Source organism: Ranitomeya imitator, chromosome 3 (assembly GCF_032444005.1).
Source record: "Ranitomeya imitator isolate aRanImi1 chromosome 3, aRanImi1.pri, whole genome shotgun sequence".
Taxonomy (NCBI): domain Eukaryota; kingdom Metazoa; phylum Chordata; class Amphibia; order Anura; family Dendrobatidae; genus Ranitomeya; species Ranitomeya imitator.
Window position 1 is genome coordinate 785316910 of NC_091284.1, and position 14331 is coordinate 785331240.

The 14331-nt window shown below is 41.5% G+C and overlaps 1 protein-coding gene across 1 annotated transcript in view; it reads right to left on the reverse strand.

The window, feature by feature from the left end:
• Window positions 1–13715, reverse strand: part of LOC138672355 (transmembrane 4 L6 family member 1-like) — a 51422-nt gene extending 37707 nt beyond the window's left edge. The window contains exon 1 of the mRNA XM_069760297.1: window positions 13650–13715. The gene's annotated coding sequence lies outside the window, so the exon portion shown is untranslated. The remainder of the gene's footprint in view (window positions 1–13649) is intronic.
• Between the last annotated feature and the right edge of the window lie 616 nt (window positions 13716–14331).

The window sequence follows — 14331 nt, forward strand, 5'->3', positions numbered from 1 at the left end:
AGCGACGAAACAAAGTTCTGGACTTTCTGCAGCGACCAGCGATGGCACAGCAGGGGCCTGATCGCTGCTGCCTGTCAAACTGAACGATATCGCCAGCCAGGACGCTGCAATGTCACGGATCGCTAGCGATATCGTTCAGTGTGACGGTACCTTAAGGCTAGGTTCACATTGCGTTAATGGGTTAACGCTAGCGGACTCCGTTACATGGCGAAATTGTCGCAATTAACGCCATGCAACAGGTCCATTAGCGCACCCATTGACGGCAATGTGCTGAGGATCTCTAGCGCATCGCTAGCGCATGCCATTTTCGGCAGGCGCTAGCGATGTGCCGTTATTTTCGGATGGACCTCGCTAGCGCAGATCGGGGATCTGCGCTAGCGGGATCGGCAAACGCGATCCCTCTAGAGACATTGCATTAGCGCAATCCGCTAGCGCTATGCGCTAAACGGATTGCCCTAACGCAAGGTGAACCTAGCCTAAGGTTAGGGTCACACCACTGTATTTTTGCTCATGCGAGATTCAGGCCCACTATGCTAATCACACTCTGGTCAGAGTTTAATCAGAGTGTGATATGATTTCTCAGATGAGGAGTAAATGAAAAAAAATATTTTCTCCATCTTCTTCATTCTGTCACTCCAAGAAAATCGGATCTCACTCAGCTGCGGTCCGATTTTTTGACATGGATTCATTGCCTTGCATTGCGAAGTGCGATCCGATTATTTTTTTCCTCAGACAGATTCAGCCCGAGGAAAAATTTGGAAATTTGCACAGCCCCATAGACCAACATTGGTCTGAGTGCGATCCAATGTTTTGTCAGATCATACTCGGGCCGAAAATACGACCGTCTGCATCAGCCCTATAGCTGACAGACTGAATAATGCTCTGTACTGCACATGTAGTATTACCAATGTGATCAAAAGATCTTCTGTGTCTTTTAGGGTCTGATAAATATTGTAAAAAAAATAAAAATGTTTTTAAATGTTGAAATAAAAAGTAAATAAAAAATACATTTTTTCAGAAAAAAATCATATATTGTATTAAAAAAATCTAAAAAAAGACACATATTTTGTATCACTGCATCTGTATCGACCAGTATAATGGAAAGATATCACTTTTTTTTATCCCGCACAGTGAACGCCACAAGAAAACAAAAATGAAAATCTACAGCAGAATTGCTATTTTTGTTTTTTGTATAAAATCTAATTAAAATAAGTGTAAAAACTTACCGTATGTATCCCCAAATGGTCCCAATAACAACTACAGCTTGTTACACAAAAAAACTGAACTCAACGCTGGACCCAGAAAAATGAAAAAAAAGGCTCTCTGAATATGATGCAGAAAAAAAATTTAAGCTGATTTTCTTGGGCAAAATAAGCAAAACATAGATATAAACATGAATCCCGCCATTGAAAACTGCAGCTTGTTCCTCAAATAAAAAAGCGCCCCTGACACAATTTTGACTACAGAAAATAAAGTGAAAAACTTATAGGTCTCACAAAATAATGACCCCCGATTTTTTTTGTTTGTTTGTTTTCTTCCGACAATGTACAAAAGCAAAAAAATCTAAATGTATTTGGTATTTTTATTATCATATCTGCTAATGAAAATAAGAGTGTCAGTATAAATATACTTAACAACAAGAAAAAAAACACACAAATTCCAGAATTACTGCTTTTTGTTCTACCTGACAAAAAGTCTAATAAAAAATAATCACAAAATAATCTGTACCCAAAAATGGGACCAATGAAAATTACGCCTTGCCAAGCAAAAACTAAACCCTCACATAGTTCTGTTTCTAGAAAAATAATAAAGTTTATGAGCCTCAGAAAACAGCTTTGCCAAAACCATTTTTTTCAAACAGAATATTTATTGTATAAAAGAAAATGAGCAAGAAGACATAAATTTGGTATCACCATAATCAAGCCGACCCATAGAATAAAGTAAATACTTTATTTGTGCATCAAATGAAATGTGTAAAATATAAGATGTAAAAAAAAACATAGAATTTTTTCTATTTTTTAAAGAATTAATAAAAGCTTAGTGTTAGCTTGTGTGTACCCAGATACAGTGCTACTGTCAAATACAATTTTTGCAAAAAATAAGCCCTTATACCGCTACGTCTACAAAAGAAATGTTATGACACCTGGAACATGAAATTGAAAAAAAACTTAGCTATTTTGAAAGTATACAGGTCCGCGGCGTCAATGCTCCATAGACTGTAGTTGTCGTTGTCAGCTCCTATTGATGTGACCGGAAGCTGAGCTGCAGAACCTGATAAATGTATGGATCTGTGGTGTTCAAACTCAATGAACTGTGAACTTCTGGCATTCCTTGGACATGATAAAAGCTGAAGTGTAGAAATGACAGGTGTCGGACCCCATGATATTGGTGACCTATGTTAAAAATAGGTCTTCACTCTCTTGGAAAACTTCTGTAATACAGTTTCCTGGCACCAAGGGAGTGATTCTGAAAATGCTCCAGGTACAGTTCGCAATTAATGTGGTCCTTTTTTTTTTTTTTTTATACATTCAGGAAGCCATAATGGCACAACGTAAATAAAATACGAAGATTAGGACTGCCCCATTATGAGATTGCCGTGAAGTGGCGGGGTAGCTCAAAGAATTGATCAATTGTTTGCTAAATGTCTCATATTTGAAATACAGTTAGAATTTATGTGCAATTGCACTTCAGTTATTGCGTTCTGACCATAAGCAGTGCTGGCTTCTTCCCTTTTTTTTTTTGCAATACAGTCGATCACTTCTCTGACTCTTTCTGATCCTCAAAAATTGTAAAATTTGCTTTGCATTGACTCTGTAGAAATCCAACCAGACATTGATCCATGTATTATCTATCCATGAGCTGAAATCCATGTCCACAAGAACGTTCAGGAGCAGCCATAAATTATTCCTAAACGATGTATTCACTTTCCTCTAAGTAACCCCAACTTTATTGAATTGTATGTTGGTTAAGCAAACTGTGAAATCCATATTGCACAATAGGTCAACAGATGGCAGGAGCAGGTGGAGCAAAAATGTGGACACTTTAGGCCTTCTCTCAGAATTAGCAAACATAGGATTGGAGTCTTTGCTAAATACATCTTCTCATTACGTGTTGTGACAGGAGTCTACCGGGCTGTGTTTGAGGTCGCTGACATGGAAACACATAGGGAGTAGATTCTACTGTAATGTATAACTCTGATTATAATCAATACAACTCCAAAGGGCAACTCTACAATTACACTGGGAATCAGTAAGCTTGGCTTTCGGCCATGTGGCACAAAAAAAACTATGACTAAGACATTAGATATCCAAGAACTTGAAGACACCTGGTCAAAATTGAATCCCAACACAGTTACCTGTCTCTGCACATTTTAGGGACAGAATAGGTGATAATTTGCAAATTGTTGGAGTCCATCCACTGGAATCCTGCCAATTCTGAGAACAGGGCGCTGAACTACCCCTTGAAAATGTGTGCTACCACTCCATTCATTCTCTATGGGTGAGAATATTGAAATATTGTGGATTTCAGCCATGAGGTATAGTTACCAAGTGTGATGAGGAGTGTGAGAAGGAATTGAACCACATGACTCTTTCAGCCCTTTTGGAAATCCATAGTGAGGCCTTTGTAGACTGCGTGAGATCCTATGACTTGAAAGTGAAGGAATGGGGCTGGATTAATGAGTCCCTATAAAGCGTGTTAGAGAAGGCATGATGACAAGCTATAGTTGGTCTACTAACATTAACCTGGATAAAGTTGCTGTGTCCCATGTGATTGGTATTCCAGTTACTGCAAGTTAACCTGAGCGCACCTTTCGAGAAGTTGAGTTCTTTGCAAACCAGAACTTAAAGTTTGAATGTGTGACCACCTAGTGGTCTGGGAGATGTCAATGTGGTTATTTCCATGCTCGTTGCTATGGATTCTGTAGACTTTGGTCAAGAGAACCTCGAAAGGTGTCGGGGAGAAGATTACTGAGTGGCTAGTTTAATCCGGCAAGTACAGTATCTCCTAGTTGAGGTAGGCTAAAGAGGGAGAGACCTCCCAGAGGATCCACAGCCACAATGAAGGACAGGAGAAAGCCAGCATTCATTCTTGGCACAATTTGGCTCCTGACCTGGACCAGTGGAGAGTTGAAGAACTGCTCACGAAAGAGTAATTAAACTGATTTTGTCATTTTTACCATGGAATTGGATTTCCTGCAGATCAGTGAAGGTTGAAGTCCTGAGATCCCCACCAACTGTGCAATAGATCCCTGAAATGTATGCTGACCTGCTCACTTCTCCGAGGTCTTTTGCACGATCAGTGAGAATCTCAGTACCTGGACCCAACCGATCTGCAGGTATATCAAGTGCTCGCTAAATATGAAAAATCATCTATCAAGTATTTGTGTCTACTTGCGAAGAATTAAAAGTTAATCTTTATTTCCCACCACTACTGATTGGCAGCAGTGGTCACATGCATATCAGAGTGAAGAATAACTATGGAGATCATCGCAGGTCCGAGGCAGCTTTGGAAAATAAATGTTTTTTTTTTCAGTGTCGGAAAAGGTCAACACTTTAATGGAAAACATAGTAAAACCTAAATCGAATTTAGGCAATTGACTATGCATTAAGCAAATAAGTATTCCAGTTGTGACACGTTAAGCAGCATATTATAAACCGATGGTAAACGTCTCTGGTTCGTCGAACTCTAAATCTTCCGATCAATCACACTGATCAGTGTAGAGGAAAGTTGTCCTGCTTTCAGAATGATGGAGGTTATTTATATGGCAGAACTAAAAAATGCTATCCTGTTATATTCTATATATAAGACAGACACTAATAACCGTCATGTACGATATTAGTAGGACCGGCAGTAACGCCCAGTTAATCCGTGCAAGTGCTCATGCCACATTGGGTTCCCACTTTTTGTCATGACTGCTGGTCCTGTACGGTGGATATACCTAATTCAGACAAGAGCTAAGGAAGCGCCATACAGCGCGGGAAAAAGCTGTGTTGCACAGTTTACCCTATTAGCAACCACTGTGAATCACGATGCCCATTGCTCATTGCCCCTTTTCCCCCACAACATGATTTCAGTGGTTTTGATGGAATTGTCAAGGTAGTCTGGGGGCCTACTAGAGGCTGGGCTTCATAGGTAATTTGATAATAATCTGTAATAATACAGTATGGCAGTGTATCGTCCTTTAGCACAACATTTGACGAAAGTTTACATCATTGTAGGGAAGGGTCTCCCCAAAATGAAGCAAATTTACATAATGGCGATCATGCAGGCAGTGGCCGCATGATCGCCACCAGGAGCTCGGTTTAAGTGGAAGCAGAGCCCCGGCTGTCACAACCAGAAAAAGTGCCTGCACCGCACCAGGCCAATCAACCCCCTTGAATGCTGTGGTCAATAGCAACTGCAGCATTTAGAAGGCTAGGAGAGGAAGGGGGCTCCCTCCATCTGATTGGTGCCCACGAGACATCATCACAAGGGCCGATTGTCCTCCGAGTCTGCCAGCTATGGCAGCCTGTTTAGCCCATGCTCAGAGCAGGGTCTACGAGGCTTCTGTGCAGCACTGACAGGTGAAATGCATCATAATGCTAGGGAATCTCAATGATATCATCAATGAAATAATAGTTAACCCCCGCTTTGAGGTTGGCTCTGGCGGTGAGCCCACCTCAAAGCTGCGACATGTCAGCTGTTTTCTACGGGTATTGGAAAATTGCGCAATTTATTTATTTATTTTTTTAGCAAAATTTGGAATTTTTTCACTACTTATATAAAAGAGAACCTAGACATGTTTGCTGTCTGTGAACTCGTAATGACCTGGAGAATCACAATCGAAGGTCAATTTTAGCATTTAGTGAACCTAGCAAAAAAGCCAAACAAAAAACAAGTGTGGGATTGCACTTTTTTGCAATTTCATCGCACTTGGAATTTTTTTTCCCGTTTTCTGTTAGGCTGATGTCACACAAGCAGTATTTGGTCAGTATTTTACCAGGAGTGGAACAATTAGAGGAAAAGTATAATAGAAACATATGCACCACTTCTGTATTTATCACCCACTCCTGGTTTTGGCTACAAATACTGATGTAAAATGCTGACCAAATACTGCTAGTGTGACAGCAGCCTTACACAACATGGTAAAACCAATGGTATCGTTCAAAAGTACAACTCGTCCCGCTCTGGAGAGAAGGGGAGTGAAAAACGAAAACAAAAAAATGAAAAAAGCTCCGGGAGATAAGGGGTTAAAGTCCAATAGAGATTAAGGGGAAAAAAGGACAAATAGTTTAAAAAAATCTCACAAAATGAATAAAACAAATTATACCAATAAATACATATATTGATTAAAAAAGTACACATATTGAGTATTGCCACGTCCGAAGTGACCCGATCTGTAAGACTGTTCCACTATTTAACCCCTTCAATGAATGCCGTGGAAAAAGAGTAGCAAAAAACAACTATGCCTTTTCATCATACCTATGAACAAAAAGTGGAATAAAATTTGATTAAAAAGTTGAATGTAAACATAAATGTATAAATGTAAGATGGCTAAAAATGCCATCTTCTCCCGCAAAAAAACAAGCCACCATACAGCTTGAATGGTAGAAAAGTTAAAAAAAAAGTTAAAGCTCTCATAATAAAGCAATGCAAAAACAATTTTTTTTCCATAAAATATTTTTTATTGTGTAAAAACCCCAAAATATAAAAAAAGATATAAATGTGGTATCGCTGTATGCATACTGATCTGAAGAATGAAGCTATGAATTTTACCATATGCATAATGGCAAAATAAAACAATTCCTGAATTGCTGGTCTTTGTTCATTCTGCCTAACAAAAATCATAACAGAAAGTGATCAAAAAATGTCATGTGCTCAAAAATGGTACCAATAAAAACGTCAACTCGTCCCATAAAAAAATCAAATTATAGCTCTCAAAACATGGCGAAGCAATTTTTGCAAAAAGAGCGTTTTCTAGTGTGTGACAGCAACCAAACACGATATAAATCTGGTATCGCTGTAATCGCACCGACTCGAAGAATAAAGTCGTCTAATCACTTATACTGCACAATTGTCCGGCAGTGTCCGTCTTTTTAGACGCGCATAAAAGTGCAATCGACCACAGTTTTGTACACTTCTGAAAAGAAGGACAACACTGAACAGAGGCCGACGGAGTCCAAAGTAACTCTGCTGTCTCATTATGGTGAATGGATCTCTCAGGGGTTTCATCTGAATTACGCTACTCAGAGATTTCTTGTGGCTCTACAATTCTAGTCCTCTTCCGCATATTTCCCAGAGGAGCATTGCGGCTTTAAGTCTCCTTTTCTCGGCATGCTTAGCATGTCACTTTCTGCAAGGAGAAACAATACTTCGGAGATTTAGATTGAAACCCTGATGTAAGTGCTCAGTGCAGAGCGAACGTTAAATGTGATCCCAAACGTTATGTAAAATGTTCCTGCTCAGTTCCGTCATCTGTCAATGGAGATATAGGGGGCTTCCACATTACTGGTACTACAAAGGCTCTGGAAAAGCGTTATGATTCTTTGCCCCTCAAAAGATATCCAGCAAATTTTGCACTCCCAAGTCCAAATGCCTCTCTCCCTTTTGAGCCCTATTATCACAACTCAGCTGTCAGGTTACCAGGGACAAGGGGCTTCTTCCCTGTCCTTAACACTAGGGGGTACCCTAGCTCACCCTATTCCCCAGGATACTTCTGAAGGTGAAGATGCCGGGGCTGCCACCCTTACCTTATCTTCTGAGTTAGGCCTCCATCTATTCTCTTCCCCCACCCAGAGAAGAGGGGCACTACTTTGCAAGCAAGTACAGAAGGGCGACAAACAAGGCTACACAAACAAGGGTAAACTGAAAACACCAGGAATACAAAATATTCACTCACATATAACAGAGGAATGCACCGGGGAGTGAAGGATGGGGAAAAAAACAAAGTTGAGGAGGGAGGGGAATTACCACACTTACAAACCAAGCAACAGTCACAGATAACACCTCCAAAACTCCTTCTAATGTGAACACCTCTCCTCTTAAGTCATGCAGCAAAGACTATCTCTGACATGGGTTTGAATCAGGACACAGATTATAAAGGGGATGGGAGTGGCTATCTGAGCTCAGCTGTGAGCACAGGGATTTCCAACATTACCAATTAACCCTTGTTCTGCTAAAAGAAGTGCTTCTTCTCAGCTCAGGAGTAGGAGCAATCAGTTGCTTTGGTCTACTACGGGGCCCCTGAGCCAGGGAGGCCTGGTGTCAGTGCCGGCACAGGGCCCCCCTCCAGACGTTAGTGCGAGCAATGATGGAGTCTGACGTGTCAGAGCAACAGGCGCAATGACGTCTTTGCAGCGCACATGCTGTTCTGAGACGTGCAGAGCTTCACACCACATTTTCAGAAGACCGGAGCATCGGGTAGACTGAGGAAAGGTCAGTAGGTCAGTATTGTATTTATTGGTTTTTATATCACTGACTGGTGGCCACAATAGAGTATGGAGGACCATGGGGGTGCATTATATTGTCTGTAGAACAATGGGGATGCATTATATTGTATGGAAGACCATGGGGGTGCATTATATTATATGGACGACCATGGGGATGCATTATGTTGTCTGTAGAACCATGGGGATGCATTATGTTGTCTGTAGAACCATGGGGATGCATTATATTGTATGGAAGACCATGGGGGTGCATTATATTGTATGGAGGACCATGGGGGTGCATTATATTGTATGGAGGACCATGGGGGATGAATTATATTGTATGGAGGACCATTTGGAGGGCAGTATATTGTATGGAGGACCATGGTGGTACATTATATTGTATGGAGGACCATAGGAGTGTCTTATATTGAATGTGGGACCATGGGGGTTGCGTTTATATTGTATAAAGGACCATTGAGGTGCATTATATTGTATGGAGGACCAGAGGGGGTGCATTATATTGTATGGAGGACCAATGGGAGTGCATTATATTGTATGGAGGAACATGAGGAGTGCATTATATTGTATGGAGGACTATTGGGGATGCATTATATTCTACTGAGGATTATGGTGAGTGCATTATATTGTATGGAGGACCATGAGAGTGCAGTATATTGTATGGAGGACCATGAGAGTGCAGTATATTGTATGGAGGACCATGGGGAGTATATTATACTATATGGAGAATTATGGGGGGGAGAATTATACTATATGGAGCCTATTATACTATATGGAAGGCTGTGTGGGGCTATTATATTATTTGGATGGCCATTATGCTATTTGACGCCCCAGGGTCCTGGTCATCACAGTGGTATTGCTTTCCTCCAGGGGAGAATGATACTACGTTTGGAGGCAAGGAAGGATAACTGCATCAAGGTACCACAAACATGCAACACTTCACACTCCAGGCCACCAGAGGGAGCTTGTGATCCTATTTACTAGGTCACTCCCCATATAGATATATAACTGGTATTCTGTAGGGAAAGTGAGTTAGTTGCTGCCTGAGCTCAGCTGAGTTAGTTCCAGACAGCCATCTGAGGAGGACAGAGGGTCCACGGAGCTGTGCATGCCCACAGAGCTGCAGCTCGCTCCCAGAAAGAGACATTGAAGGCTGAATTGTTTGCAGCGAGCGTGCAGGAGAGGAAGCACATTAGAGTATACCAGAAGGGGACCAGCCCCAAGCAGGCTGCCTCCTTCTGAGGCGCAGAAATGCCGGTAGCCGGAATACCGAGGGAGTAAGGACCTCTACACCTTATTTCAGAAAATGGCACGACAGCTAATTGCGGGTTACCTGTCCGCACCTACACCCAGGAGGCACGGTGACACCTACAGAACCGGGTTATCTAAGAGACCCTATAAACAGGCTCAAGTCACCAGTCATACGGGTTTTGTCCTATCCTATACGGGGGACAGAGAGAGAGAAAAACCACATCTGTGAAGCTATAGGCAGTAAGGGACTACACCACCGCAGCGCAAGGGAAGGCTATTGATTTCCACCTGGACAAGGGAACTCTGGACTTGCCTCCACACTGGCCGGACTCTGCCTGCCCTGTGATCTGGTGCCCTGGACTGTGGATGCTGAAGTCTTCAGTAAAGGTAAAGAGACTGCAACCTTGTGTCCTTGTTCTTCTCTGCGCCTCACACCATCCACCATCCACCATCTACACACTGGGAAGCCCTGGGGATACACTTCACCTGTGGGAAGGTATACCATCTAGCTGACATAACATCACCCCAGCGGACCCCTTTAAGCAGCGTAGGTCACCCTGACCGAATACCACAGGTGGCTTCATGAACATAAACTTTATCCCTTTAAAGACCTTTCCCTTTTACATGGACATCCCAGGGTCACGGACCGGGTCAGCCACCGTGACATCCCCCTTTGAACCGAGCAGACCCAGTACCGAGTACCCCCTTGCCTGACTGGGCGCTCCACTATAAGCAAGCAATTATTCAGCATGAAGGTTTTTATGTAATCAATCAAGCTGTGTGGGGCCATTATATTGTATGTAGGCCCATTATACTGCATGGAAGACTGTATGGGGGTCACAGTTGGGGGATTATACTGTGTTGGGGTCACTACTTTGCCTCGGAAGTTGAGGTGGGGTACAGTAGGGTCGTTATACTGTGCATGTGTAGCCTAATGTGTATGAATTCACCATGGGGTGTCATACTGTGTTTGGGGGGCACTTTTGTTGGCTTCATACTTTATGGATTCAATGAAAGAGGAATATTGGACTTCAGCAAGAGGAAAATTATTATATAAATGCTGGAAAATTGTAAGATATGCTCTTCTGTGACCCCAGCAATTATTTTTTTATTTATTTTGGGGGTGAGGGGCAATTAGAACTTCTGCTATAGGGCCTCATGATTTCTACATACGACTCTGGCCTCAGGGTTAAAATGTTCATTACACACCTAAATGAGTTCCTCAAGAGGTGTATTTTCCAAAATGGGGTCACTTGTGGGAGTTTCTATTATTTTGGCATGTCAGGGTCTTTTCAGCTATGGCATCCGCAATCTATTCCAGGTAATATTGGGCTCCTTCCCTTCCGGGTTCTGCCGTGTGCGCAAACAATAGTTTTGGTATCAGTAAAATCAGGAGAAATTGCACAACAAATTGTAGAGTCCATTTTCTTCTGTTAAAATGTGAAAAATGTTAAATTTGGGGTAAAAAGTAAGATTTAATTTTATTTTATTTTCTTCCACATTGCTTTAATTCCTGTGAAGCACCAGAAGGGTTAATAAACTTCTTGAATGTGGTTTTGAGCACTTTGAGGGGTGCCGTTTTTTAACTGTGACGTGGTCCCTAAAAAATGGTTCTGTATATTTTGTGGGAGAACTAAGAAATTTCTGATACACTTTTAACCCTTCTAACTTCCTAACAAAACAAATTAGGTTTAAAAAATGATGGTGATGTGAAGTAGACATGCGGGAATTGTTATATATGAACTATTTTGTGTGACATAACTATCTGGTTTTAGGGCATAAACTTAAAAGTTTAAAAGCAAAATTGCAAAATTGTCGCCCAAATTCTGATATTTTCACAAATAAACGCAAAAAAATATTCACCTAAATTTGCCCCTGACATAAAGCAGAATGTGTCATGAAAAAACAGTCTCAGGATCGGTGGGATCCGTTCAAGCCTTCCAAAGTTATGACCACATATAGTGACAGTGGTCAGAATTGTAAAAATTGGCCTGGTCAGGAAGGTGAAAACAGGCTCGGGGTTAAAGGAACCAGTAAAAAATATTTTAAAAAATGTAACATATTTAAGCAAATATACAGTATACATAAATATATCCCTTACTTTTCCTGCAATGCATATAAAATATACAAAATTAAAATTATTACTATGGCTGTGTGCGTATCTGTTCAAATTAATAAACTAATATGATACCTATCTCATATGATGAACGCTGAAATAAAAAAGACCCCAAAATAGTAAACTAAATCTCGCCTTGCAAAAAACAAGCCCTGATACAAATGTGACAAAAAATAAATAAGTTAGGGGGGAAAAATAGAAAGTGAAGACAAGTCCACTGAGACTCTTGTCCGGCTAAACCTCGAAGCCAGTCATACAATCAGTGACTAGAAAAATATAGAAGTTAGGTCCCAAAAATCTATTCTAGCGGCTATTTTTATCATTTTCCTATATTGGACGGACTTTACTTGTCTGTGTATACCAGACACCTGTGCGGAGTACTAGTGGGGGTTCCAGAGGTCGGGCCCACTCTGACCATACAGTGATGACATATTCTAGAGATATACACAAAAGTATTGGGACACACCATTTAATCACTGAATTCAGTGCTTTCAATCAGACCTAATTGTCACAGGTGTATAAAATCCAGTCCCTTGCCATGCCATCTGCCTTTACAAGTCACCAACTCTCTGCTGACTCAATAACTGCAGAGTGCAGACCTCCTCTGGTATTATCATCAGAACAAACACTGCGCCCCCGCCAAGAACTTCATGGCCAAGCAGCTACATGCAGCCTTACATCACCAAGCACAATGTCGAGTGTCGGATGGAGTGGTGTAAAGCCGCCAACACTGGACACTGTAGCAGTGGGAATATGTTCTGTGCAGTTACGGATCACACTGCTCTATCTGGCGTCTGATGGATGAGTCTGGGTCTCGAAATTCCAGGAGAACGTTACCCGCCTGACTGCATTGTGCCCGCTGTAGAGTTTGGTGGTGGAGGCATAACGATGGGCTTGTTTTTTAGGGGTTAGCCTCGGACTTTTAGTTCGAGGCAAAATAAAATGTTAATGCTTCAGCACAAGGCAATATATGGTGGACAATTGTTGCTTCCAGCTTTGGGGAAGGCAAATGCTCTTCTGGATGAAGGGGCAAAAATTCCCACAGACATCTCCAAAATTTTGTAAAAAACCTTCCCAGAAGAGCGAGAGACAACTCCATATTAAAGTCTATGGATCTAGAAGTGGAGGTCAGGAAGGCTCCTGTAGGTGTAATGTGGAGGTGTCCCAATACCTCTATCCATATAGTGCATGTTACTTTATAAGGCAGGAATAACTTTTTTAGGGACACGCAGCTGTAATATGGCCAGGAAAATATTGCCAGTAATTTGCACAAGAAAAGTAAGAATACGCCAGCTGCACTAGTGTAACCAGAAGATCCTGGTTCCCAATGAATATGGTTCCTCAGCCATCATGTGTAATTTAACACAACGGCATAATTAATGAGCGTAGCCAAAATACTCCATAATTAGCCATAAGTATAAACTAATATTATCCATGGCACAAGATAGCCAAAGGACACATTTTAGTTTTTCAACTTGGCCCCAGGAGGTTCAAGATACACCTTTGATGTACATGATCGGTGCTTTCTTATGTGCTGTCCTAGGACAATGGGTCCAGGTACAACTTATACCTCTACAGCCCTGACCATCTCAGGTATTGCAAAGGTGAATTTCGGGAGGATTGATCTGTTGAGTAGCTAATTTGGAGATTATAAAGGTTAATAACCTCCCCATTATACAGGAACATATAAGAGTAAAGGAAGTTGGATGTTGTGTCTATATGGTAATTTGGACTTTAGTTGCTAGTTCAGTCTTATATAAGGGAGCTACAATTCTATAATTTCTCTGTATATTCAGACCAAGTGATTTCCACCCTATGAAACCTGTATATTGCTAATTCTTATATATTTTACATACCTGGGAAATTTGAGAGGAAATAAATGGAGACAGGAGACCAAAGAGAGACGCGTTCCACCAAGAGGAGTCGTGTGATTCTGCTACCAGGCGCAAGGATCACGAAGCCAGCAGATGTAGGCAAACACTGATGATCTGCCTGGGAAGAATTTGTAAAGACCCTGAACTTTCTCGCCAGGTTGCAGGGATAACAAATAAGCCAGTATTGATTTTCTGAGCAATGAATGTAGCAGTGTTCTCCTGGTCAGTGTTCCTGATGCTCATCGATTAACTGCAATGATCTCATTTTTATTACTATTTCCCAATCTGGAGGTCGCAACGTTCAGAACATGTAAAAATATAATAAGTATAGTAAAACAATTTATCATGGGATTTACCCTATTTTTATAGATACTGATGTGTCCTTTCTTTAGGGTACCGTCTCACAGTGGCACTTTTGTCGCTACGACGGTACGATCAGTGACGTTCCAGCGATATCCATACGATATCGCTGTGTCTGACACGCAGCAGCGATCAGGGATCCTGCTGAGAATCGTACGTCGTAGCAGATCGTTTGGAACATTCTTTCGTCGCTGGATCTCCCGCTGTCATCGCTAGATCAGTGTGTGTGACACCGATCTAGCGATGCGTTCGCTTGTAACCAGGGTAAACATCGGGTTACTAAGCGCAGGGCCGCGCTTAGTAA